The following is a 26472-nucleotide window of genomic DNA, read 5'->3' on the forward strand; positions in this document are numbered from 1 at the left end:
CCCAAAGGGAGAGTAGGAAGTATGACTGAGTGTGGCTGCAGGTAGTTTACATGATTGTATGTAGAGTGTGTATGGAAGATGGTGAGTAGAAAAAAAATTTTAGTTGGATGTCATTGACCTTATGTTCTTTGAAGCAGAAGTTGGAGTTTTCTGCTGTGAGTGGATGAAGGTGGTGGCTTGAAGAATGTGATTATTACTCAGAGTAGTCTGTATATTATCAGATGATATGTCTTCAAATCATAACAAATGTCAGTTGCAGGAAATTACAGAACTTAGTTTTATTCTCCATCACTGTTATGATGATAAATCCTCCATCACCATTAGACACGATAAAGCCTCCGTGTCCGTGACTTCATCCAACAGCATGTATGCTTACGGAATAGCAGAGAACTGGCTGATATTGAGATGTTATTTTTAAAGCAGTATTTAATGTTGTGTTAGACTGTGTGAAACCTAATATTACCTGCAGCTGGAGAAACTGGATGAAGACCTCCCCAGGCCTCAGTGACTTCTCATTAACTCCGAGAAGCCAGATGGAAGACAGGAGAGGCTGGCACTCTCTCCCTGCAGCCCTGCGAGTGCCACACATCATGCTGCTTTCTCTGTCTCCTCAGGTGTCCCAGAAGAATCGGGCAGGGTACCCGTTCTATACACTTCATAGAACTTCAGGGATGACTGAATCAGAAATGAAACAATTTTGTTTTACTTTTTAATTTGGTGGCATTTTCTTTTTTGGAAAGATCCACATTGAAAAGATTCTTTTTACATGGCTTGTCCGTTCACAATTTTAGCAGTTTGTCTGCATTTTTATTCTGATTTCAACTATTACCCTTCAGAAGCTTTTCATGTCACGTTAAAAAAAATTTATTCTCCTCTCCACAGCCATAAAAAAAGCCGAAGTAGATATTGCTATTCAGTAAGGAGTCGCTATCATTAGCTCAGCACATCAAAAATCCTCTGAATATAAAAGGATTTCTTCTGAAATGATATAAAAATTAGAGTATTTAAGCAAAGAATACCGTTGTCATAAGCATTTCATTCCAAAAGAATTCAAACCTTTCATTTTTCACTTCTTTTCCTTTTTTTTAAAAGCATAATTTCCATTTGATTTTTTCCAGAGGATAGTTTTCTTCAGTCTTTAAGGACCCAGCTCCTTCTGCAGGCTTCAGTGGACATTGTGGGGCAGCAGCGGCCACTCTAAATCTAGATGAGAAGGTGTTCAGGCCTGCTGGCTCCAGGAGATCCATTCCTGACTACCTCGCTGTAGCCACGCAGTAATGGAGCTTCCTGACAGTTTGGGAAGCACATGGGCAGCGAAGATCTTTGCTTTGGAAATGTTCCTGACCGTAGTGGCCTCTACTACATTTTGAATAGAGAACTTAATGACCTTGTCCTTGGGGACACATTGAACACAGTTCATACAGTGAAAAGGCCTCATGTGGCTGCAGCCCTTTTTTTGGCTCCAGCATTGTTCCGTCTCTTCTTTATCACCTTGGAAGTGAGGACCCGAGAGAGCATCACTTCTCTTCTTTCTAAAGTGCTAAGCAGAGAAAGTTTAGTGTCAATACTTATAAAAGCATATTTTCCTTACTAAAGCAGCAGCATGGCCTTCTGGGTAATAAGGCAAATTAAAATTTAGGAGGACTGGGTTCTTTCAAACTCAACCTGACCTTGGCTATGCTGTTTACCCTCGCCTGAGCCTCAAGTTCCCCGTCTATAAAGTTGGACTCATAATGTCATAATGATCTTGCATTTACACACTCCTTTGAGGATGATAAAGGGAAGGTACTATATAAACCACGAACGTTTTATTCGTTATAGTTTTCAACTGAGAGTATTACTAACTGGGTTCAGAGCAGATCAATGAGGGATAGGAAGCAGGATTTTTAAAGAAAGGTTAAACTAAAAGTTATGCGGTAAGCAAATATTTTTATATTAACTTATATAATCCCATGAGCTTCCAATATATGTCTGGAAATGCTTTTATAGGAAAGACTAAATGGCTCAAACTCATACGAAGAAATTTCACTTCAGAATCCTGTTACTCAGCTGCAGAGGGAATTTTGCATTTGTCAAAAATGTAGTCAAATTATATTTAATTCCCCTACATACTCTAGTAAGATGTTAGATAGCCATGCTGGATGAACACACGTATATTTGAAACATTCATTAGACATGAATTATTGCACTGCATGTCTGATTAGTAGAAGTCCCCAAGGAAGCATAAAACAGTGTATTTTTAGAACAGATGTTAATTATCTTCATTTGGCATAATAACAGCCCTCTCTGATGTCCATGGATGTTGATTCCCAGAACTAGACCAAAGGATGTTTCCAACAGTAGCAATGTCAACAAAACCATCAAGAGTCCCATAATCTTTCAAGGCAACTGTTGCTTCATATCTAAAATACATTACTGTTTACATTAATAAAATTTACGTAACCTAAGTGTGATCAAGGTGTTGTTTGGAGGAGAATAGATGAACTGAAATAGAAAAGATTTAATAAGACCTTCTGGGTCATATGGTTATGAATTGTGAACAGTTGCTCCAACTTGCTCTCTACTCAACAGTTATGGGCAAGGAATAGCACTAGATGCCGGGAGGGTAGGAACTAAGCAAGCCTTCTATACATACAAAGAATTCTCCGAATCAAAGAAGAAGCTAAGTAAAAGAAGAAGAACAAGAAAAGAATACTGATTTGGGGATTAAATACTTTTGGGGTAGTAGGACGACTCAGGCCTTTGAAAGAGTAAAGTGTGTGCAGAGAGGTACTGGCTAAAAGGGTAAAGCAAATCATGGAAGGGAGGAAAGGAAAGAAAGCGAACAGAAAAAGTGTTAAAGGTCATTGTTTATGAAAGACTGACAGGACCATATTGAAAACTGTTGAAATGATTTACATTACTTGGTGATGGAAAAATGACTTTAAATATGCTTATTACGCACTCGTATTTTTGACAAAAAACCTCTGGAATTTCCTTCCCAGCATTTTAAAGGAAAGGATGTAGAGATGTATTCTGTCATCAGAGGCTCCAAACATGAGCGATGACTTGGCTTGAGGCATTAGAGAGTGGTGGAGACTGTGGTTAGTCTCAGTTGCTAATGACATTAGAGAAAGGAGCCTGAACTTTATGACTCCTTCAGTGCAAAGTCCTGAGATATAAGTAAATTTCTTTACACTGTTTTTCAGGACAAAATTAAATTTGGCCTTCTTGACTAATAGGTCACTCTAGATAAGTTTATCTCACGTGGACAAAGATATTTCAAAGACTAAAAAAGTACAACTCATTCGCACAGAGGCACTTTATATATGAGCATTTGGTGCCCTATTGCTGATTCCAGGCAGCATAAACTTTGTACAGCTGACATTTTCTGACTCAACTCCTGCTATAATTGAAATTACTTTATTAAACAAGCTTGAATCATTTCAATTACTTCGTGGCCTGGAGTGCTGTTGGCGTACATGATGACTACATGCTGATTAAATTAGAGCTTGTACACCCCAGAAAGATGTGCATACCAGCAAATGGCTTTCTCTTTCTTCAGTATAAAAAAAGCTCTCTCTAATTCATATTCACTGGATAGATCCCTTTGGGTTGTATATTAATATTCATAAGATAAACCACATAGCTAAAGCAGAAGATTAAAGTCAAGTCTCTTAATAAAGAAGCAAGAGTAATGACTACAGTAAAATCTCCAAAAATGCCATTATCCCCCTGAAGAGTGAACACTACTACTGTACATGTGTTGGAGCTGAGCAAGAGAACAATAAAAAGTGAATTATTGCAGTGATTTGGATTTTAAAATCCGCTAGAGAGGAATGAGCAAACACAAACACTTAGACTACTAGAAAAGGATATCAGGATCGGATGGTTGTACTAAACAACAACTTCAGAGTAGAGTTCACAGTTCTTCCTTTTCTGATAAGAGAATAGATTTGAGCTACAGGAGATGGCACTAAAATTATTTCCCTTAAATAAACTATATAGTTTTCTTTTGAATTCAGTACCGAATTCTGGATGATTGGGGGTAAATTAAATCTCTAATCAAAGCTGCCCAGTTAATTCCTTCTAGTTTATCTCCTATGCTTTTGCTTTTCCTTGACCATTCTTACTAATCTTTTCTTGATGATGTGAGAAAATTACACTTGCATATACATAGGTGTTGAAGACGCTTGCTTTGGAAGTGTCTAAGTATCACTGCTCCATCTCGCTCTCTCCTTTCCTTTTCCCACAGAAACATACTGAGTGCCCATTTTGTGCGGGATGCTTTCTAGGAGCTGGGGATCCAGTAACTGGCAAAACTCCTGCCCTCATAAAGTTTATATTCTAGTGGAAAACCACAATAAACATCTAAACTAATTACAAATAATTTCTGGGAGTGAGAAGTGTTCTGAGGAAAGTAAAGCTGATAAGGTTATGGAGGTGAATTTTTTTTTTGGTGGGGGGTTGTGTTATTTTAGATAAGGATATCAGGAAGGGTATCTTTCTAAGGGCATGATGTTAGAGAAGAGAATAGTTGCATATTAATACTATAATAGTAATAATTTATTTTGGTATTATGCCTTATAGTTATAGTGTACTTTCAAACAAAATATATCATTTGATCCTCATATCAATCTTGTGAGATCAGAATCATGATCCCAATTTTCTAAATGAAGCTAAAAAAGCTTAAGTGACTTGCCCAAAATTACATAGCTACTTTATGGCAGGACTTAGGTCTGTGGCTTATATTAGAAAGATAATTTTACTATGACAATGAAAAATCAAGGATTTAAATAAATTTAAAACCCTGCTAACTACAAAACTATGATTTTTTCATAGCTTCTTTCAGTCCATATACGTGCACGAGTGTATGTGTGTTCATTCAAAAAGAATTGTGCTCTTTCAAAAATGTGCTACTCAGTAACAAGGTTGTACAATGAGATTTGTTCAGAACCAATTTATAAAGGAACCGTGACAGTCGTTTCTATAATTCACGAATATTCAAGAAGATATACCCCTCATGTCACAAGGCATACATGAATCCCACAGTCCAGTTCATTCCAAGCACATTTTAGTATGCCATCTTTTTAGTTAGAGGGTAGAATGGGAACCTTATTGCAGGCCTTTCTACCTTCATGGCTGTGAGGAAGAGGACTACAAAGCAAGGCTCTTGATACAATTTACTTGCAAACTACATGTTTCTATAATCTGGCTGGCTGAGCAATATAATTTCTACTTTTGTGTATTTCAAATAAACCTTACATGCCATCATTTGATAAATGGTTTGATTGTCAAATGTGGATTTTTTTTTTTTTACTCCAAACTATAAGCACAGTTTCCCCTTCTTATCTTAAAATAATCTCTTCACCTTAAAAAGCTCATCTTGCTTCTGCCAGAGCTGGAAGCAGTTGTATTTTCATTTTTGTTTTCTCCGAGGATGTCCTAGGCAGAGGAAACAGCAGACGTGAAGGCCTGGAGGCTGACATTTAGGAATTGAAGAGTAGAGTGACAAGGATGATGACTGAGCCACAGGTAGAAAGGCACAGATGCCACAGGGAGTGTGAGCTCTGTCTTTCGAGGGATGGTGAATCGCGGAGAGGCTGTAAGTGGGATGTGGGCACATTTAATTAGTTCCTTACATTAGTTTGCAGGTACCATTGTCTTTTAAACTTCTTGTCCTATAAATTTCATGAGAAACTGGCTGTGTTTACTACATGGGAGACTTCAATCCTGAAGTCTATTAATAGACACAGCTGAGGTGATTTCCTCCTTTCCTTTGGAGTGTAGTTTCTCTTGTTCTGAAGAGTGTGGTAGGCCCTAAAAATATATATTCATGTCTTCAAAGGTATTTTGCAAATATCTAGGCACTTAGTGCATTCACATTCATGTGTTTGAGAGTGTGTTCATTCCATCATCTTGTTGTACTGGCCCGAGCATAGAAAGTCAACACCAAGACAAAAGTTTGCCAAATTGCAGGGTCTTTATTGCTGGTGGCCACGGAGGACTGTCATCTCTCCAACCCGTGGCCCCGAAAGGAGGGGCCTTTTATACCCATAAAACTCACCTTTGGAGTGAGGGTGAGGGGCGGGTGTAGGGGTGAGGGGCTTCATACATTCCAAGGACTACTGGATTCTGTAAATCACCTTCTGGGCAGAGATGAGGGTGAGGGGCTCCAGATATCCTGAGGGCCAGGGGACTTTTTGACATTCTGATTGTTACTTAAGTGGTTCACAAAAGTCAAGATTAGCATTTGTTTACACATTGTCTGGGTAGGGTAGAAATTAGAGTCCTTAATTACTTATTCACATTTGGGTTATAGAGAGCAGTTTGACAGAAAGCCGAGGTATGGTTGAGGTATGCAGGTTTATGGGGCTTTTACCGTGTCACAACCTTAGAAGGCTCCATTTTCCCCTCTCTAGTTTTCCCATTTCCTTCTCAGAAAGCGGCAATTAAGTTCTCAGTCCTGTACCAAACTTAGAACGTAACTTGGGTATCTTCAGTGTTATAATTTGGAGTCATGCTGTTTTAAGCCATAGTCTTGAAGAAGATTGAAAAATTGGATTTCAGGATTGATTGCTGACTCAATAATACTGGAGATTAATATTTTGCTCTGTTTGAGGAAAAGAATTGAACTGAGTGTTAGAGGACTTGATTTCTTGAAATGTTATAATGGTTTTACTATATAATAATAGCTGTACAGTTGGCCTTTGAGCAACATGAGTTTGAACCATGCAGGTCCACTTACACACGGATTATTTTCCGTCTCTGATGCCCCTAAGACAGCAAGACCAATTCCTTCTCTTCCGCTTTAGCCAACTCAAGGTGATGACAATGAGAATAAAGACCTTTGTAATGATCCACTTCAGCTTAACGAATAGCAAATGTATTTTTCCTTTCTTATGATTTTCTCCATGAGGTTTTTGGCTTTTCCTTTGAACAAGATAGAAAGTCATTAGAGAAATCTAAGCAGAGTAGTGACATAATATGCCTTATGTTTTACTCTGATAGCAATGTTGGGAATAAGAGTGAAAGTGTGGAGACACATTAGGAGGCTATAGAATAAATGTGACAATTTTGCAACAATGATACAATAATCCAGATAGTTTTAACTAGGTGGTAACGGTGGAAATGATAGGAAGTTGCTGGATCTTGGATAAATCTCCAAAACCAAGCTGAGATAATTTGCTGATAAATTAGTAAGGGTAGTATATAAGAAAGGGGGAGGAGTCGAAGGTGACAGCAAAGCTTTTGGCCTGAGCAACTGGAAGAATGGGGTTGATATTTACTGAGAAGGTGAAGACAATGGGAGGAGTAAGTTTGGTGGTATAAGTGGGTTAGAAATCAATAATTCTGTTTTGAGTATGTTAAGCTTGAGAAAGTTATGAGCTAGCCAAACGGAGATGCCAAGTAAGAAGCTCAAAAGTGACTGAAAGTCAAGGGAGAAGGGAAGGTGTGGAGATAAACATTTAGGAGAAAACAGCATATGCATGCTATTTGGAGACGTAGACCTAGATGAGATTACCCAGGAGGTGAATGCAGATAGAAGTTCAGAGACTGAATGCTGCCACATGCCAGGGTCTGAGTGTTTGGAAGGCAAGAAGGAACAAGAAAAGGAGACTGATGAGGAGCAACCAGTGAAGTAAAAGGAAACTGGAGAGGGTGAGGGGAGGAGACGTGTGGAATAAAGCGAGGACTGGGAAGTGAGCATGGGATTCTGCAGCATGGAAAAAGTCGATAGTTTTGAGAAGACGGCTTCAGTGGAGTATTAGGGTTTAAATCCTAACTGAGGAGGCAGATTCAAAAGAGAATGAGAGGAGACAGAGTGGTTAGAACTTTTTGAATTTTGCTGTTAAGAGAAATACAGAATGGGGTGATAGTTCTAGGGAACATATGAGGTCAAGAGAGAATTTTTAAAGATGGGAGATGGTACAGTATGTCATATGGTGATGCGAATGATATGATGGAGAGTGAAAAATTGATGGTACAGGAGAGAGAGAGGGAGGGAGGGAAGGGGGAAGGAGGGGAAAAGAGAAAGAAAGAGTGAGAAACACAACTACAGAATGTTGCTGAGAAGGTTAGAGAGGATGGTCTGAGAGCAGCAAACAGACAGACAATGCAGGGGCTAATCAGATCGCAGAGATTAGGGTGTCTGTCGAAAAGTCATGTGAACACAGAGACACCTATGGTGACTGAATGAAGAGATTCCAATAGCTGGGGCAGCTTTCTGTCTTTGGTGCAGAGGCTTCTGTATCCTCCCTGTGGAGACCAGAAGTCTAATCCTAGGATGCAGCAAACTGAGAGGTCCAGGGATCAAGGCAACATGGAGTATTTGATTATAGTCAGGAATACATGGCCAAGAAGCTAGGTTCTTTCTGGATCCTTGCTGTCATGCTGATAATGCATCAAGGCCCACCTAGTCACATGGTGTCTTTATTCATTCTTAAGTTCACTAGCTATTTGTATTTTTCCTGAAAGCAGAGACAATCCCTTGTACCTCTTGATATCCTCCTCTAGCACCTACAGTGCTTTGTACACAATGGCTGACAGATAAATGTTTGCAAAATTGAATTGAAGATACACCTCAGTACTAAGGATTTAGATTAGGCCGGTGTAACAAACTGATAAGTAGAATATGGAAACTTTCAGTCTTTGATAGCCCATATGATTGAATTCTTTATATTAGCTGAATTTGACTGCATTGACTGGTTTAGTTATCTAGAGACAGGAATGAGGCTTCAGGAAAAACTGCATTGAATGACCTAGTCTGTATCCCCCAACCATCTACCTTCTCAACTTCTTTATATTTTGGGGGAAACAATATGCTTTTGCTTCCAAGTAATAGAACATTTCTGTTTTGTTTTCCAAATCCGGCCAATTGCTACAGCTTCTACCAATAGCATTTGAAATCAGGGAGGGGTCAGGAGGAGGAGAGAAATACAAAGCAAAGAGTTTGAAGAAAGGGCAGAGCCCCAGATATGAGCTCCCTCTGCTTATTATGAGCTATGAGATTTAAGGCAAGAACCTTAGGTTTCTGAACTTCAAAGACTTCTTTTATAAATTATAATACTCATCCTGTCGACTTTGCAGATCACTATGAAGATCAGAAAAAGATAAAGCCGATGCTTTTTTCCTGGGGTAGGTGGACAGGCTTCAGGTATGTTTAGTATACCCCTGAAATTGAATGAAAAATTTTGCATTTATGCATTTTTGCATTTTCTTCCTAGATTCTCCAAGGTTTGTTATCAAGTACTCAAAAGGTTTTGTTACAGCATTGCTGTAAAGATATACTAAAGATAGTAGAGTTGAAATTATTTGCTCTGGCCAAGTGTGTTATACTTAAATCACAATAATGTTTTCTGTGCTCAAATGGGATTTAAAAACAGCATTGCATATAGTAGTGGTTCTTCAACTTTAGTGAGCATCAGAATCACCTGGAGGACATGTCAAGAAACAGATTGCTGGGCTCGAACCGCAAGATTTTTGATTCAGAAGTTAGTTCTGGGGTGGGGACTGTGAATCTGTATTTCTAACAGATTTCCAAGGTGATGCTGATGCTGTTGGTCTAGGGTCTACACTTTGACAGTCACTGGCATACTCACATATGCTCTATAAGTATTTAGTAGGTGGGCTACTGGAGAGGCTTTGATTTTCAGGAAATGGGTAATGTTCTCAAATATATAATGGTAATCATATCTACCTTGGACCTCTCTATTAAAAAGAAAGATAAGTTTATTTGCATTTTGGGTAACTTTTAGGGCGGTCATAACAAAATACAACAGACTTGATGGCTTTTACAGGGGAAATTTATTTTCCCATGGTTCTGGAGTCTAGAAATCTAATATTAAGGTGCTGGAAATTTGGTTTCTGATGAGGCCTTTCTTTATGGCTTATAGATGGGTGCCTTCTTGTTGTGTCCTCACATGATCTTTTTTCCATGTGTTGAGAGAGAAAAAGATCTTTGGTCTCTCTTCTGCTTATAAGGACACCAGTCCTGTGGGAATGGGGCCTAACATTTTGACTTAATTTAACCTTCATTATCTCCTTAAAGACCCTACCTCCAAATGCAGCCACATTGGAGGTTAGGGCTTATCTTAGTCTATTATGTGCCACTATAAGAGAGTCTCACAGACTAGGTAATTTATAATGAACAAAGATTTATTTCTTATAGTTCTGGTGGCTGGGAAGTTCAGAGTCAAGGGGCCTGCATCTGGTGAGGACCTTCTTGCTGCACCGTAACATGACAGAAGATGTTACATGGCAAGAGAGTCCATAAGAGAACAAGAGGGGCCAAACTCACTTTTATAACAAATCCACTTCCACTGTAATGGCATCAATTTATTCAGGAAGGCAGAGCCCTCGTGACTTGATCACCTCTTGAAGGTTCTACCTCTCAAGACTGTTGCATTGGGAATTTAAGTTTCCAGCTTACGAACTTTGGGGGATACAGGGCTTCAACGTGCAAATTTTTGGGGAACAAATTTTAGTCCAAAACAGGCAGCATTTATGAGTTCTTTGCTAAAAACTGACTGTCTTCTTTCTTCAACAGTATGCTCTTAGCATCCCTTTTGGGGGCCAAAAAGGTGTAATATTCTATCTGGCAGTATGCCTGCTATTTCCTTGCTAATCTCAAAGAGTGGTAATATTTTGCTGTCTAGAACCCAGCAACTGACAATGGTTGCCATTTGGGCTGAATCAATGTTTTAATTGAGAAAGTCGCAGGGTTCTCTAGAAAGCCTTTCCAAGAATTTAAAAGTATGCTTTCTTTTGAAAATGAAGGAAAGAGGCTTTTGTAAATAAGTACTTTTTGAAGATGTTTACATCAATGGTGAACAGGGAGTAAGAAATGGAAATATAAGAACCATTTATAGTAGTTTGAATTCTGTTTTTAAATTTTTTTGCTGTACAGCATGGTTCAAAGCCACCTGCATTGTTCTTTCCATAGGAAAATGATGCACTCACATTTTACATAGCTATCTTGGACAGCTGCTAATAACACATAGAAATATAAGTGCTAACTAGTACCACTCAGAATGAGAAACACTTGGGTAAAACTTGTCACCACAGAGCAGAAGAAGGACTTGTCTTAAACACTGCAGACATTGTACTCTGTGATAGAGTTAAGGATAATTTCATTTGTCCCTCACAAATGCCATTTTTTGGAATCTCACTTCCTTTCTATTTTAATTTTCTCTGTCCTGCCCTCATCTTCATTTTCTGTTTGCCCTTAATCCTTTAATACTTTTTTCTTATCTTTACTTGACTGTTCAGAATACTTAATGTTTGGAGAAACTCTTTTTCAGTTAGGTCTGGTACCTGTCAAGGAACAGTAAATAAGCATAGTATTATAGATTAGATTTTAAAAAGGCTATTTAAGTCACATCACTGTGAGCCATATTAATATTTGAGATGCCAGGGGGGCTTTCACAGCCCTGGAACTCAGAGGAGACTGAAATGTTTTAATCTTTGAAATATGGAAGAGGAAAAAGGAGAGAACGTTTTCACTTTTACGTGAGCAAAACTTGTCTGACCAAGGGCATGCAGAGTCTTAAAAAAACACAAAGCTAAAGGAGCTGGCAGACAGTTGTTGTTTGGGGGCAATCTTGTCTGTTTGCTTGTACACATTTCTTCATGCCTCTACACCTATCCCCTTTAAAACCAATTGAGACTTCCTCAAAAGCACTTGCAAACTATTTTTGAATAAGTCAGGCCCAGAGTATTAGAAATAGTGAATAGCTGTAAATCCCGGAGAAATAGTGTATGGGTAAAACTGCAGATATGATATTTATGCAGTAGTTTTGGTTTCAAACATCCCCGTTTCTCAAGGCATTTGAATATTTTTGGTTTACAAAATATCTCCACTTGTTTTTTTTAATGTTAGAAGTGTCTACATTTTTATAACTCCTAGTAAGCTGTCTTATGTTCATTACTGTCTCCATAAAAGCTAGTGATTTTGTGGCAGTGGTACACTTTATGAGCTGTCATGGGATATACTACATATTATGTTAAGATGAGGAGGGAGAAGATGACAAACAAATCATAAAGTTGTCTGTTTTCCTAGACAACTTTACATCTGTTTTCCTCATTTTCTGAAGTTTTAAATGATATATATGTTTAGTAAAGTAAAATGTTTGTGTTGTTTTTTTCACGCTTGGTGCAATAAAGAGCTGTGTTCTGATCAAACATACACTTAATCTCTCTATATGTATTTTAACCAAAGACAGTGATGAGGAGACTTGAATGCTCATTTCTGGTCATGCTATGAATGACCTCTGTCACTCTGAGTCGTTTCTGAGATTCTTTCCCTGTTAGAAAGAGAAAGAAACAAGTCCAGAGATAATATGGCAATATGGTTTGGCTGTTTCCCCACCCAAATATCATCTTGAATTGTGGCTCCCATAATTTCTATATATTGTAGGAGGGACCCAGTGGGAGATAATTGAATCACGTCAGTTTCTCCCATACTGTTCTCATGGTAGTGAATAAGTCTTACGGGAACTGATGGTTTTATAAGGAGTTTCCCCTGTTGCTTGGCCCTTATTTTCTCTTGCCTGCTGCCATGTAAGATATGCCTTTTGCCTTCCACCATGACTATGAGGCCTTCCCAGCCATGTGGCACTGTGAGTCCATGAAGCCTCTTTTTCTTTGTAAATCACCCAGTCTCAGGTATGTCTTTATTGGCAACATGAGGACTGATGAATACATATGGACTCCAAGATATAACACAATGGGGCAAAGTGATTTTTACCTTACAAATTGCCTATGTGGTACTTACGTTACTGCTATGGTGTAGTCCTCATTGTAAATTAGTAAATTTATATTTTAGTTTATAAAGCCATCTATGAAAGTTTTCATCTTTTGATGAAATTGGTTAATGCAACACAATTCCACTGGGACCTTACCACTCTTGAGAAAATTGGGCGCAAAGCTAAAAGAACATTGTTTGCAAAGGCAAATCTAAAAACAGATTCAAATGTGCAAGTATTCTATGTGCTTGCATATAAATAATCACCTTAATCAAAACTAAAAGGCAAATGATAAATTGGAATAAAGTACTTACAATGAATATGATGGCTAAATGGTTAATGGTTTCCCTGTATAAAGAGATCTTCAAAATCTTTAAGGAAAACTATCAAATCACAATAGAAAAAAGAAAAAAGGACATGAATAGGCAGTTTAATAAAGAATAAAATTAATGGCGAATACTAAAAAAAGTAACTGAAGATATACCTGCTAAAATCAAACACCATTCATCTTTATCAAATTGACAAAGATTAAAATTATGATATTTAATACTCAATTATTCATTTAATACAAATGACTGCCCTTGTACTTTCAGGATGGCCCTGAGATAATAAAAGATGAAAAATTTCCTTGGACTGTATACATTTTAGAATGTGGATAATGTAACATGTTATCATTCTCTTGCTGGACAATGAAGCAATGGGGAATGAGGCCAGACTTTGGATGCAGGCACCCAGGTTTCTGGAACTCCTACCTTCAGTTTGACTTTGAAAAGGTTGCTGGTTTCCTAAGCTTTCTGCTCTTCTGCTTTCTCTTTTATACAATGAGGGTAAGGCCCACTTTACAGAGTTATTGTGAAGATGCAATGAAATTAAAAACGTTTCTAGAAAAATGTATCTGCTTAATAAATGCAGCTTTTATACCACTTTAGACTATTTCCTACAGTTTCAAATACAGCATTTCAAAATTTGTACTGTGAAAGGCTTGACCATTTAGGGTATGTGTGTCAGATACAAATATTGGGCAAGAGCTGGCTCATCATTAAACCCCAGGCTGCTTTGTGCTATGGGATATTTAACAATATGACTCTAGGTGTCACTGACTTTTCTATATGTGAACTCTCCTTCCAGATAATAGGCAGCCTGGAACTTTGTTTCTTTCCACCAAAAATCCATATTTGATTTTGCAGCATGAGACATCAAAGTTATGCAGAACAGAGTGAGACAGACTAAGCACGAGACAGAAAGAGGCATCATGCAAAAAGAGAAAATATATTTTCTGGGTAGTAGGCCTGTTGCTCTATGCAGAGAACATACAGTAGAACCAAGTCTACTGCAAGAACATCTGCAGAAGCAAGTCAGAGAATGAGTGTGTCTAGAGTTAGAGTTGAACTTCAGCTGATGAAGCTGCTGTACTTAAAATGTAGACATTGAATAACTGAAGACAGAGAGACTGAGAGAGAGTCTCTGATACCAGTAAGCAGCCCACACATGTGGTTGTGAAACAGCCTGGAATACAGAACAACAGGCTCAGGCAGGATCAAGCGAGAAGAGGTTCGTCTTAAGAGGTTTCTTAAATTGTGTAGTGATGAGCAATGGAAATTAACAGAAAAATGCTGCAAAATGTTTATTATAATTTATTTGATATAGGTATAGCTCCCATATCTACTAGTTCAATATTATCTCATGAGAAAAATAATGAGATTTTAGATCCTCCCTCATCCAAAATGCATCCTCTCCCTTATTTTGGGAAGTCTTTCCAGATTCAAAGTCGGTTGACTGAGGTCACTAACATCTGCTTCTTCTATCCATCAACCTCTTCCTCTCCAAAGCTGCCTTCTACCTGTCCATACCTGTTGCTGCAGACCGTTTGGTGAAGCACTTCTGCTGTCCTCTGATGTCATGACAATACTGGTGTTCACATGGAGGGTGACATCTCTGCCCTCCCAAGCCTTCTGCTTTTGGAGCACCAGATCTGAGTTTGAGTCCTAGTAGAGGCTGGGCAAAGAGCTTCCTTCTCGTCTCAGTCATATTCTCTCAGATTCCTGACGTAGCTTTACTTGTGCCCATCTTCTTCCTCTTTGTGGAAACTAAAACCCACCCAAGGGACCCCAGTGGGCAATAACATAGCTCTGGTCAATGGCTCTTCTGTGCCTTCCTTTATAGTTCCTCACTCCATCAAACTGTCTTCCTTCTTCTCTCAGGTACAACCATTCCAATCCCCTCTCCTCATCCCAAAGCGGCCCTGCAGGGGACCAGAGATACTTCATGTGAGTGGAGAGTGTGTTCTGCAGACTCCATGCTTCCATACCTCAATCTAACCTGCTTACATGAATTCTCAGGGACGATCTCATTTACTCCACGTGGTAAGAAGCAGTCATTCTCAATCCATCCCTTTCTTGCTATTATAATGTTTTCAAGGAAAGAACCTGCACTGTAATGGAACAGAAGGAGTAAAGCCTAACCGGAACATTCTGCTTTCTGGAGCTGACTGACCAGTTTGGTGGCTCCCCATGCCTTCTCGAAGGGGCTGAGAAATCTTGCATTGGGCTGAGTGTGCTGCACACTCTCTATGCTTTCAAATAGCTTATGCTTCTTGATGCTCCATTTTATCTGTGTTCAATTTTCCTCGGATAACACCAAGCAATTTCTCATTTCTTTTCTCTTTTGATGTATGATCTTTCAAATATTCATAGATGTTTTCCTTGCCTTTTTTGTTGTGAACCTGGGATATTTATCTTCAATCCTTCAATCACATTAGTTTTCCTTTTCTGAGTTCTCACCAAATGTGTGACAGCTGGAGGTTTCTGAAGCCTTGCTCTCAGAGTGAAATAAAAAGGTGAAAACATTTGGATAAATGGGCTTGGGGCTGTTCAGTCTTTCTGGCTGTCTTTCTCTGGGTCAGAGCCTCAGATTAGGTTTTCCTGCTGTTCCTACACCACAAAGAGAAAAACTACAGCATCTAGGGGAAGTTTTTCAGTGGATGGAATGACAATGTTAAATTTAGGAGGCTCTTTGTCCTTTTCTGGAGTAGAGTGGGGTTCAGGTGTGGGATAATAGCAATGAGGGCATGCAGATGCACAGAGCTAGCTTGGTAGTCTTGGGTAAGTTACTTGTGGTCTCTAACCTTACTCTTATCTAAAAAATGTTGATAATTTTTGAGGCTAAAATGAGATGTTTAAACATGGCTCTGACTGTGTTGAGTGCACAGTAGACACAAAATGAAGAGGTTTGCTACTATTACTCACTTTGGAGCCTGAGAAACTCAACTTTAAATCCCACTAACGGCTAAGTGCCCTTCTGCCAGGGGTCAGCAAATTTTCTGTAAAGGGTCAGTTGTAAATATTTTGGCTTTGTAGGCCACATAGTCTCTGTTGCAATCATTTGACTCTCCCATTGTAGTGCGAAAGCAGCTATAGACATAAACAAATCGGCATAATTGTGCTCCAATAAAACTTTACGTCTTTGTCTGTTTGGGCTGCTATAACAAAACACCATAAATGGAGTAGTGTAAATACAACAGCAATTTATTACTCATAGTTCTGGACAGTAAAAAGTCCAAGAACAAGGCTCTGGCAGATTCAGTGTCTGCTCAGGGTCTGCTCTCTGTTTCGTAGATGGAGCCTCTAGCTGTGTCCTGACGTGGTGGAAGGGACCAGCTAGCTTTCTGGGGCCTCTTTGTATAAGGACACTAACTCATTCATAAGAGCTATGCCTGCATGAACTAATCACCTCCTAAGGGTCTCACTTTCTGACACCATTACATTGGGGATTAGGTTTCCACCTATGGATTCTGGGGGGACACAGCATTCAAAATATAGTACTTTATTTATAGTCTTGGAATTTCATCTCATGTTTACATGTCAAAAGATAACATTTTTGACCTCTTTGAATCATTTAAAAATGTAAAAACCATGCTTAGCTCTTAGGTCAAGCAAAAACAGTTGATGAGCTGGATTTCACCTGTGGGCCTTAGTTCCATGAACTTCCCATAGGTTAATACTTCCTCTCTCTAACTCTCAGTTCTTTTTCCGATGAATTGGATTGGTACATATTTCAATGAGGTAAAGTGCTTAGTGTATCTAAGTTTTCAATAAATTGCTGCCATTTGTTATGATTCTTATTAACATTAAAAAGTAGAGATTCATATGCTACAATGGTCTACATTTTTAGTTGAATATGTTTTCTGTTTAGCATCTTTTTTTGAGCTTGCTTTATCGGGAAGAGTGGTTGAAAGAAAACCATTTAAAAATGTCATTTATAAGCTTCCCATACGTTGTATAGACACATAAACAAACACACTTAGTCTTTGTCCTGGGCTCCTGGGAGGAAGTTTTTAAAACCTTGGAACTTGTGGCTACAGTGTGAATTTGGGGCAGTCTTGTACAGGACTGTTCTAACCTGTGAAGTCTAACATAACGTTTGGTAGTTAGTGTCAAAGGTGTATTGCATCATCTAAATCCAAGACATTGACATGTTAGTCCAATCATTCAGTGAGAGTTATGAAATAATGCAGGATTTTAAGTGACTCTTTGAAGCTGGTGTTTTGCAAATGTATAGCAACAAGGATGATGCCAGGCTAATTTTAAAGATGTATTCAGCTCTGAAGACAATGTAAACTATTCCAATTATGAAGACGTACATTATATGTAGAGAGTCTGTGACCTAAGAAGAGAAAAGTGTATGCGTGCATGTACGTTTATTCTACATGTCTAGGATTGCCAGAGTTAACAAACAAAAATACAAAGTACCCAGTTAAATTGGAATTTTAAGTAAACAACAAATAATCCTTTGGTATAAGTATATTCTAAATATTCCATAGGATCTGCCAAACTCTTGATGAAGGGAGAATGTTGCTGCTTTTCATCCCTTATTTCAGCCTTGCCTTACAAAGGAGGAGAGATCCATCCAGAGCCCCCTAAGTCTATTCTCATTATTAGCTTCACTCCAAGGTCGGAGGCAACACAAATGGGAACTATGCTCTGTTTGTGGGTTGTGTTTCTGCCTTTTGATGCCATGGGATGATGCAATGCACTCCCTCTTCCTTCATGTTCTGAACCCAGGCACTGCCACCCGGTTCCACTTTTCCTTATACTGCACCCATGTTGGCGGCAAGGTGATAAGTGGAGCCTGGCTTTTTGGGCAGAAGGACAGAGAGACTTTAGAGGCGGGAAAAAGAAGCCCCCCACCTAGGTGATATGGTTTGGGCTGTATTCCACATACTCCCCACTTCAACTTTTTCCGTAGTGGGGTATGTGTGCCACCAAGCCCTTTATAAAAGAGCACTTAGTTTTGTGTCTGGCTGAACCCCTTGTATGCATAATTTCCTTGACCAGACTCCAGGGGCAATAGGGTCAGGATGGGACATAAGCAAGAATTCTGACTCAGTCCCTTGATACACATCTCTACAAGCCTAATTTCTAATTTTCAAAATAACATTGCAAAGTAGGAGTTCTGTTATCTTATTATCCTCTTTTACAGTTGAGGAAAGTGAAGTACAGAGATACGAATGGAGGAGTTATCACAGTTAAAATTCATGGCTCTTCCTGAATGTTGGAGATGACTCAAAACTTTTCATCATATGAACTGTTGCTTTACTGCTTAGTGTATATTGTCCTTTCAACCCAGAGTAATTATTATAATAAAATAACACATTTATTATTTACTATTTGTTGAGCATTCTTTTAATTATTATGTTTGTGTTTATGCAAAATTAACTTAATAGTCATTGACAGATACTATTCTTCTTCTTTTTTAGGTTAAGTGACTTAAAGGCTCTGAGAAGGTCTTAAATCACATAGCCAAGAAGCAGTGGAGCCAGGATTTGAACCCAAGCATGCTGGCTGTGGATTTTATGCTCTTAGTCATGAAGCTATACTGCTTCTTTAAAAAATTGTGACAGCACCCAGCAGATTGGGGACAATTGCTATGTGCCATGCCTGTCTTAATCCTATTCTAGATACTATTATTAACATATTTTTATAGATGAAACCAAAGCACAGAGAGGTTCAGTACTTGTTCAAGGGCAGTTAGTAAGTAGCAGAAGCAGACTTTGAATCCAGAACCCACTGCTAAGAAAAAGAATCATCAGAGTTCTCTGACTTGCCTGAAGAAGAATGTTCTACCAGAGGGTAGACTCCACTCTGTGGCTCCAGGCTGGACATTGCTACCCTTTGTGGAAAGAAAGGGAGGAAGACAGGCAAAGGGACTGCAAAAAATTGCTCCCATAAACCCCTGAGAGACATCATAAATAACTAATAAATGGGGAGAAAGTCCCTGAGTTCTCTGTGGCCAGCATGTGGGCATTACAATAGTAAATGCTCCATCCTCAAGAGAAAATGTGTCAAAATCCCTTTTCCAGCTTATGGCTCTCAAAGAACTGTGGAGTGGCCTGGTGTTTTTCTTGTTTCTACCAGGCAGAGAAGAGGCAGATCCGGCTGAGTTTTTGCTAAAGCTAGCCATTTCGAAGGTTATTCAGACACATGACAGTGTATTTTGTCCTCAAGTCATTATATTGAATTACATTCTGCCACATCTTTTTCACTTTCACAGCTTCTGCTTGCAGATCCTAAGGGATCAAATCTTACTTTTACAAAACTGCAACTTTTCTCGGCAAGCTCTTACTGTAAAGGGCAGAAACAAACATTTTTTTTTAAGCGTCTTTAATTGTTTCATTTTGGGAGAGAAAGAATAAACTATAAATAATTTTTACATGAGTGTATGCATGGGTAATTATTTCCCGAAAAAGAGTAATAGACAACAGAGGATGCCCAGCGGGGTACACAGCAGCGTGCTGGCTATATTGATTGGGGAATTGGAAGCTTGTTATCAGATGAGGAATTATAAAGGGGAACCTCACAGCTCATTCATGCTCCTGGTGAGCACGCTGCATCTGTGTTCTGGGTTCTGCACTGGCTTCCCATTTGGTTGGGGATGCAATTCAAACAGTCAAGGTGGAGATTGTGATCTATGGGGCTTGTGGTGATTGGATACTCACTTCTTAACAGTGCCCCTCTCTTTCCTGGCAGGGGCCGGAGACAGCTGAAACCAGCTGAAGTCCTCCTGGGAAGAATTCTATGCTGGGACTCTTCAGGCAGAGAGGTCCCAGGAGAGGGCCATCCATAGTGGAATAGCTGTTCTGCTTTCCTGTAGCAGCTTGAATCTGTGGAAGTTCTCTGGTTGCCGGCAGAGCTGTTGGCAGTGATGCTGACTTAATGCCGGCAGATCTAGAGTGGAGGAAGAAGGTGAAGGCCACATTGCCAGGGGGTTGGCTCAGCTTCCTCTCTTCTCTTTTTCCTACCCCAACTCCTCTTCTCCTGTTTCCTTTCTCTGTTAACTTGCTAATTTGTCCCACGGCCACCCAGGCTGTTGCTCCAGCTGAGAACCCTGGAATCATTTTCCAGTTTTCTTTATTTCTCATGTCCGTTAGCCATCCCAGTCTGACATTTGATCTTGGCAACATTTTTTTCAGAAGCGACCATCTCTTCTGTGAATGAGATCTGCCCTAGATGCATTTGGCTTGCATTAAGATAGCTTTCTATACGATTTACTCTGCCTTCAGCGTGGCCCTCTCCAATGTAATAAAAACACAGATTCCAGAATAATCTTTATAAAGTGATGGTTCCCAAACTTTGCTTCGTATCTGAATCACCCGAGGAGTCCTTCAAACATTTGATGTTCAGATCATAGCTAACACCAATTAAATCAGAATCTCTTGGGGTTGGACCCTGGCACCAATATTTTTTAATAACTCTCCAGATGAATCCAATGTGCAACCATGTTTGAAATCATTGTTTCAAATCATATTTCTGATTCCATTTTTCATGCTCAAAAGCCCCATGATGGCTCCCCATTGCCTGTGGAATTAAAAGCCCATACTCCTTAACTTGGATTTTCTAGGCCTTTATCATGTGGCCCTGATCAATATTCTTAGTCCTAGCTCTGCATCATTCTAGTTCTAGATCTAACTTTTTGTCTTGGTTTCTCATCATTCCTTATATAAGCTATGCCCTTTCTTGCTTCAGTGATTCTGTTCTTATTTTTTCTTCTTCAAGATTGCTACTCTGCCATCCATTGATTCAGGTGGTATTTTTACTGTCTGTTAGCTATTTTCAGGCAATAGGCTGGGCATCTGGTGGTAAGGCTCTCATTCTATAGCACCAACTCAGTGTCCAACAATTCAATTTGATTCTGAGACTAACTTCCAGAATTAGCATGGACTGCAGAGGTTAACGGTTCAGGCCCTCAAGACTATTCCTACTTTAGATGGTAGTTGCAAGTCCCAGAAACCATCTGTACTTCTGACCAACCAGCTATAAATTAGAGCTCCCACAACTTCCCCTACTTTTGATAATTCTGTAGAATGACACAGAGAGCTCAGGAAAATGCTTTACTTAAGTTTACTGGTATAGAATAAAGGATACAACTTAGGAACAGTGAAATAAGTAGATGAGACACACAGGGCAAGGTGTAGGGGGTAGTTGGTGACACAGAGTTTCTATGCTCTCTCAGGACACAGCATCTCCTCATTTCAGCGAACCAGAGGTTTGCTCCAAATCCTGTGGTTTAGGGGTGTTCATGGAGATTTTGTTAAATAGACATGATTGGTTAAATCACTGGCCAATGGTGATTGAGTTCAATCTTCAGGTTTCCTCTCTTCCCTGGAAGTTAGAGAGTGGGCCTGGAAGTCCCAACTCTCTAATCATGAGTTGGTATTTCTAGGAACCGGCTCCCATTCTGAAGCTGTCTAGGGGCCCCTACAGTGAATCATATCAGTAGTATACATAAGACACTCATCATTCAGGAGATTCCAAGGGCTTCAGGAGCTCTGTGCCAAGAATTGGGAATAAAGACAAAATTTATGTTTTATTATACTACAGTGAGCAAAAGGAGATTCCATTCTTGGTCTCTGGATCTTATTGATCTACTGTCATGGATGCCACCGACTGGGGCTGGTGTCACAGGCAGTCCAAGAATTTATCAAGACAGTCGTAGATAAAGATAGGCAAATGTATTAGAGAAGGTACAAAGATAAGTTGCAAGGGTGTAATGGGCAGCACAGAAAAGGGGTTGTCTGCAAAGAGGCAGGGGCTGGTGGGAAGTTTTATAGGGTTATAATGGAGGGCCTACATGCAGACTGAGGTATTTGGGAACAGGATGTTGTGCCAGCAGGTTGTCTGTCATTAGCCGTTTCTCAGAGCAATTATTCTCCCCGACCTGGAGCTCTGTCTTATTAGGGCTCCACATCTACCACAGATGTAAGATTGACACTGTGACAGGTACTATAAAGAAGAGACCTATGATGCCAGGAGGGCTCATGGTAAGGGGATCTGACCTGGTTAGAGAGATCAGGGGTCTCTCCCAAGGAAAAGATGCTTGAGATCCTTGGGGGCTCTAATAACTGCAGAAGTTAAATAGACTATCTTGAGAGAAACAGGAAAGAAAAGTTGTGATTGTAATCAGAAACACTTCTAGGAAAAATTATCCAGACAGAGGGAGCCTCATGAGTGATGGAGGCAGGAGAGAAGGGGCATGGTAAGGACAAGGACTGAAAGAGGGCTAGTGGCTTGACCAGATGGAGTAGGGGAGAGTGCAGTGGGTAAGATGAGCCTGGAGGCCAGATGGGGCTCATCCTCAGAGTCAAGAACCTTGGTCCCAGGAACAATGGAAACCTATCGAAGAGTTTTTATCACGGGAATGTGGTATATACCACTGACTTGGACTTTTGTTTTTCGAAGATACCTCTGGAGGCTGGTTGGAGGATAGACTAGAAAGGGTTTAGTAATTGTGGATGAATCAGGTGGTAGTTCGTAGTTAATCATCCAGGCCAGAGAGCTGTGACTTAAAGCCCTGCTCTAGTGTCACACCCTCTGTGAGGTGAGCTCAGCCAAAGGGAGAGAGGCGCAAGAATGGAAGTTGGGCTGGATGATCCATAAGTTTTATTCCTATATTACAAAACCCCCAGATGGTGAGGTCTTCCTGGTTCTGTAGCAAAGCGGGTGATTCATTCTAATGGCATCACAGCTTTTGTTAATTCTTCTGTCCGACTGGACCACAGTTTCGTGGCTGTAAAGCAGAAATTTGTCCTGCTCATCAAAATGAGAAATAGTCTATGGGACTTCTGGAGCCAGGCAGTTTGGATGAGACTTCCGACTCCATCACTCTCTACCTTTGTGACCTTGGGTAAATTGCCCAGCCTCTCTGTGCCTCAGTTTTATCACCCACATCAAAGGGTCATTGTGAGCATAGATGGAACTCTTGAAATGCACTTAAAACAGTGCCTGACACATGGCAAGTGTCATATATGTGTTTTCTATTATTATTATTGCTTTTATATATAATAGGATCACTCATCTCCTTTTGCCAGAGTCTTATTGCTTTAAGAATGGGTTTGAAAGAAAGCACTAATACCTTTAAGTTTCATCAGATCCCCTCTTCTCCCCCATGATCATAGGGTGTTCATGTAGGGAGACTTACTACTACCTGGAACTTGCCCAGAGTATTAGGAGATTGTGCTGGTTAATTCATGTGTTAACTTGACTGGGCCATGGAGTGCCCAGATACTTGGTCAAACATTATTGCTGATGTGTCTGTCAGGGCATGCTTGTCAGACTAACATTTAAATAGGTAGACTGAGTAAATCAGTCTCCCTAATGTGGGTGGGCCTCATTCAATCAATTAAAGGTCTGAATAGAACAGGAAGGGCTCCCTTCCCCTGAGTAATAGGGAACTCCTCCTGCCTAGCTGCTTGAACTAGAACATTGGCCTTTTCCTGCCTTTGTATTCAAATGGAAAAATTGGTTCTTTCTGGGTCATGAGTCTGCTGGCTTTCATACTATAACTACAGATTGGCTCTCCTGAGTCTCCAGCTTGTTGGCTGCAGATCTTGGAACTTCTCAGCCTCAATCATCATATGAGCCAATTTTTATTTAAAAAAGACTCTGTCTCTCTTGCTCTGTATATTTCTTTTAGTCTCTCTGTGTTTCTCTCTGCTTCTCTCTATATATGTATATGTATGATATATATATATATATATATATATATATATATATATAAATATATAGATATAGATAGAAGGAAACTATCTCTATATAGGATATAAGTATATGTCTTTTCAGCCTCAATCATCACGTGAGCCAATTTCTTATTTTAAAAGAATCTCTCTCTCTTGCTCTGTATATTTCTTTTCATCTCTCCATTTTTCTCTCTGCTTCTCTCTCTCTATATATATGTATATGTATTATACATATAATATATGGATATAGACAGATGGAAAATATCTCTACATAGGAGATATATATATATATCTCATATATATGTGTATATATGTATGTATATGTGTGTGTGTGTGTATATATATATATATATATATATATATATATGTATGTCTTCTCTATTCTATATAAAACCCTGACTAATGGCAGAGATGATTAGGAAAGAGTTTCCAAATAAGATTTTATTATCCCAGTTGAGATCCTTGAAGAAAGCAGTCATGATCCAAACTAATTGGTAAAGACATGGAGTTAGCACTGCTCTGGCATTTACTCAATGTCAATGTCATGACCACAGTAAGAAAGGTCTCTAGGAGTGGGATGCTGTGCTTAATTATAGGCACCTCATTCATCACACCTGCAGGCTGTTTTCTAGCTGGACCCCTCTCAGGAGCCATTTTGCCGCTTGGTTTAGATGAAGTGAACGATGTAAGAGTTAGAGGTGTTCCCCTGTCTCCTCCCTTTCTAATTTTCTGCCTCCTTTCCCTGCCCCACATCTATCTTCACATGGCAGAATCAGAACGAGTATCTTACTTCTTTTTTAAGTTATTACAACATTTAAGGAAGCAAATGAATCTTCTTTTTTAACATAAATTACTATACCTTGTGCTTACTGGTGCAGGATGCTTCACCTTCCCTGTTGCACTGCCTTCTAGCAGAATGCTGTGGCTCTCCTTTGTCCAAAGTCAAACTGTAAATCCAGTTACTTTATAATAATATCGAATGAAATGAAAATCTCTGAAGTTTCTCCTCTCTGACTCAACATTTGGTTGAGAAAAATGAAGTTGCCATTGTTTGAGCTGATGAAGATTAAATGGACTGCCTCCGAATTTAATTGAGTCTCTGTTTGAATAATATCCATGGTGGGTCCTACTGCAATGTTTGGTGATTAATGGTGAGAATGAACAACAGTAACATCTGGACCCAAAGCTGTTCTTGGCTTATAAGGTGTTCATTCCTTTGAGAAAAAGGATTCTCTGCATCATTGTCCAAATAATCATTAGCAGATAGATCAGCTGAGACATTTTAATTAAAATTTCAAAACGTAAGGGGAAGAAAAGTTTCTTCACACTCTTATTTTATGTATCCAAGTTAAAATAAAAACTGCGTCATTAAAAAGAGAAATAGGTTTCTATTTCTTCAGAGGAAGAGAAGGAAAGGTGAATTAAGTAGTAGCATTTGTTTGCTCATGGATAAATGTGTATAAAGGAGAACTTGAACAGATGATTTTTCCAGCCAGTTGTTTTAATTATCATTATCAAAAACATTTAAGAGAACTTTGAGGAACTGTTCAGATTTAAAAGATAGTTTTGCCTGGTTTTCATCATATAAATTTTTATAAACTAAATATATTAAAATAGTAGTCATGGAAAGTATTATGAGTAATTAAGATGATATAAAAAATAAAAGCACAAGAATCTTTTGGAAGACGTTATTTCTAAATGCTGACTAGCTATACTGGAATTGTTACAAAATATTTGGGTAAATAAAAGGCTTCTGCATCTGTGTTTGTTATAACAGGATTTCTACGGGGTGACTGTGTGGAGGGGAGACAGCTAATCAAATATATCAAGTATGTTAACAAATTACTTGGAAAAGGGTATCTTAACTGAAGTTATTTTTGGTCTAATCCTCAGCTAATAAACAATAAATAGATTGAACAGATCCAGCTGCTTAGAAGAGACTTAGCCCCAAGGAGTTGGTAGATCTATTTTTATAAAACAATAAACACAAGTAGCCAAAGAATAAAGATACCTTTATTTGATAGCAACATCCAAGTTTAGAAGTTTCTTTTCACAACATAAAAAGGCACCATTGGTCAAAATAAAAATAGTCACTGGAGAAAAATAAACCAAATAGATGCGAAAAATAATTGTTTTCACCCAGGTCATTATTTTTATTATTATCATTTTGGTTCCCTAACTTACTCTGTGTCAGAATGGGTATCGTTACCATAATCACAAGTAATTTAACTGAATTGAGCTTAGGCCTTTCACTAACATTGAAAAAATTTGCATTATAAGGAGTCAGTGTGTCTGCCTTAATGTGTGAAATCTCATCTACATGATAAATATTTGTCTTTTTCACTTCCTTCCTATTACATTGGAAAACCCACATGCTTTCTGCTCAAGGTGAAAATACTTGATTTGTGCAGAATGACAAGCTCAACAATTATCTTATGTAGAAATAATGGTTTAATAAGAGCAGAATATGTTTTTGTAGAGTATAAAAATATATGTAATTACTTTGTAGGGTTGATGTCTGTTGTCAATATATTTATTCAGCAAATAGTTTTGAGCTTCTACTATCTATAGGTGCTATGCTTAATGCAAAATATAAAATATAGATTGTAAACTTGTTTTCAGAAAGTTTACAATCTAGTATGGGAGTTTTAAAAAAATAGAGTTCAAAGGGGAATATGGTAGGCATCACTGTGGGTTGGCAGAGAGCATCTACCTATCAGAGTCACACAGTGACTC

This window comes from Saimiri boliviensis, chromosome 3 (genome assembly GCF_048565385.1).
Source record: "Saimiri boliviensis isolate mSaiBol1 chromosome 3, mSaiBol1.pri, whole genome shotgun sequence".
NCBI classification, from domain to species: Eukaryota; Metazoa; Chordata; class Mammalia; order Primates; family Cebidae; genus Saimiri; species Saimiri boliviensis.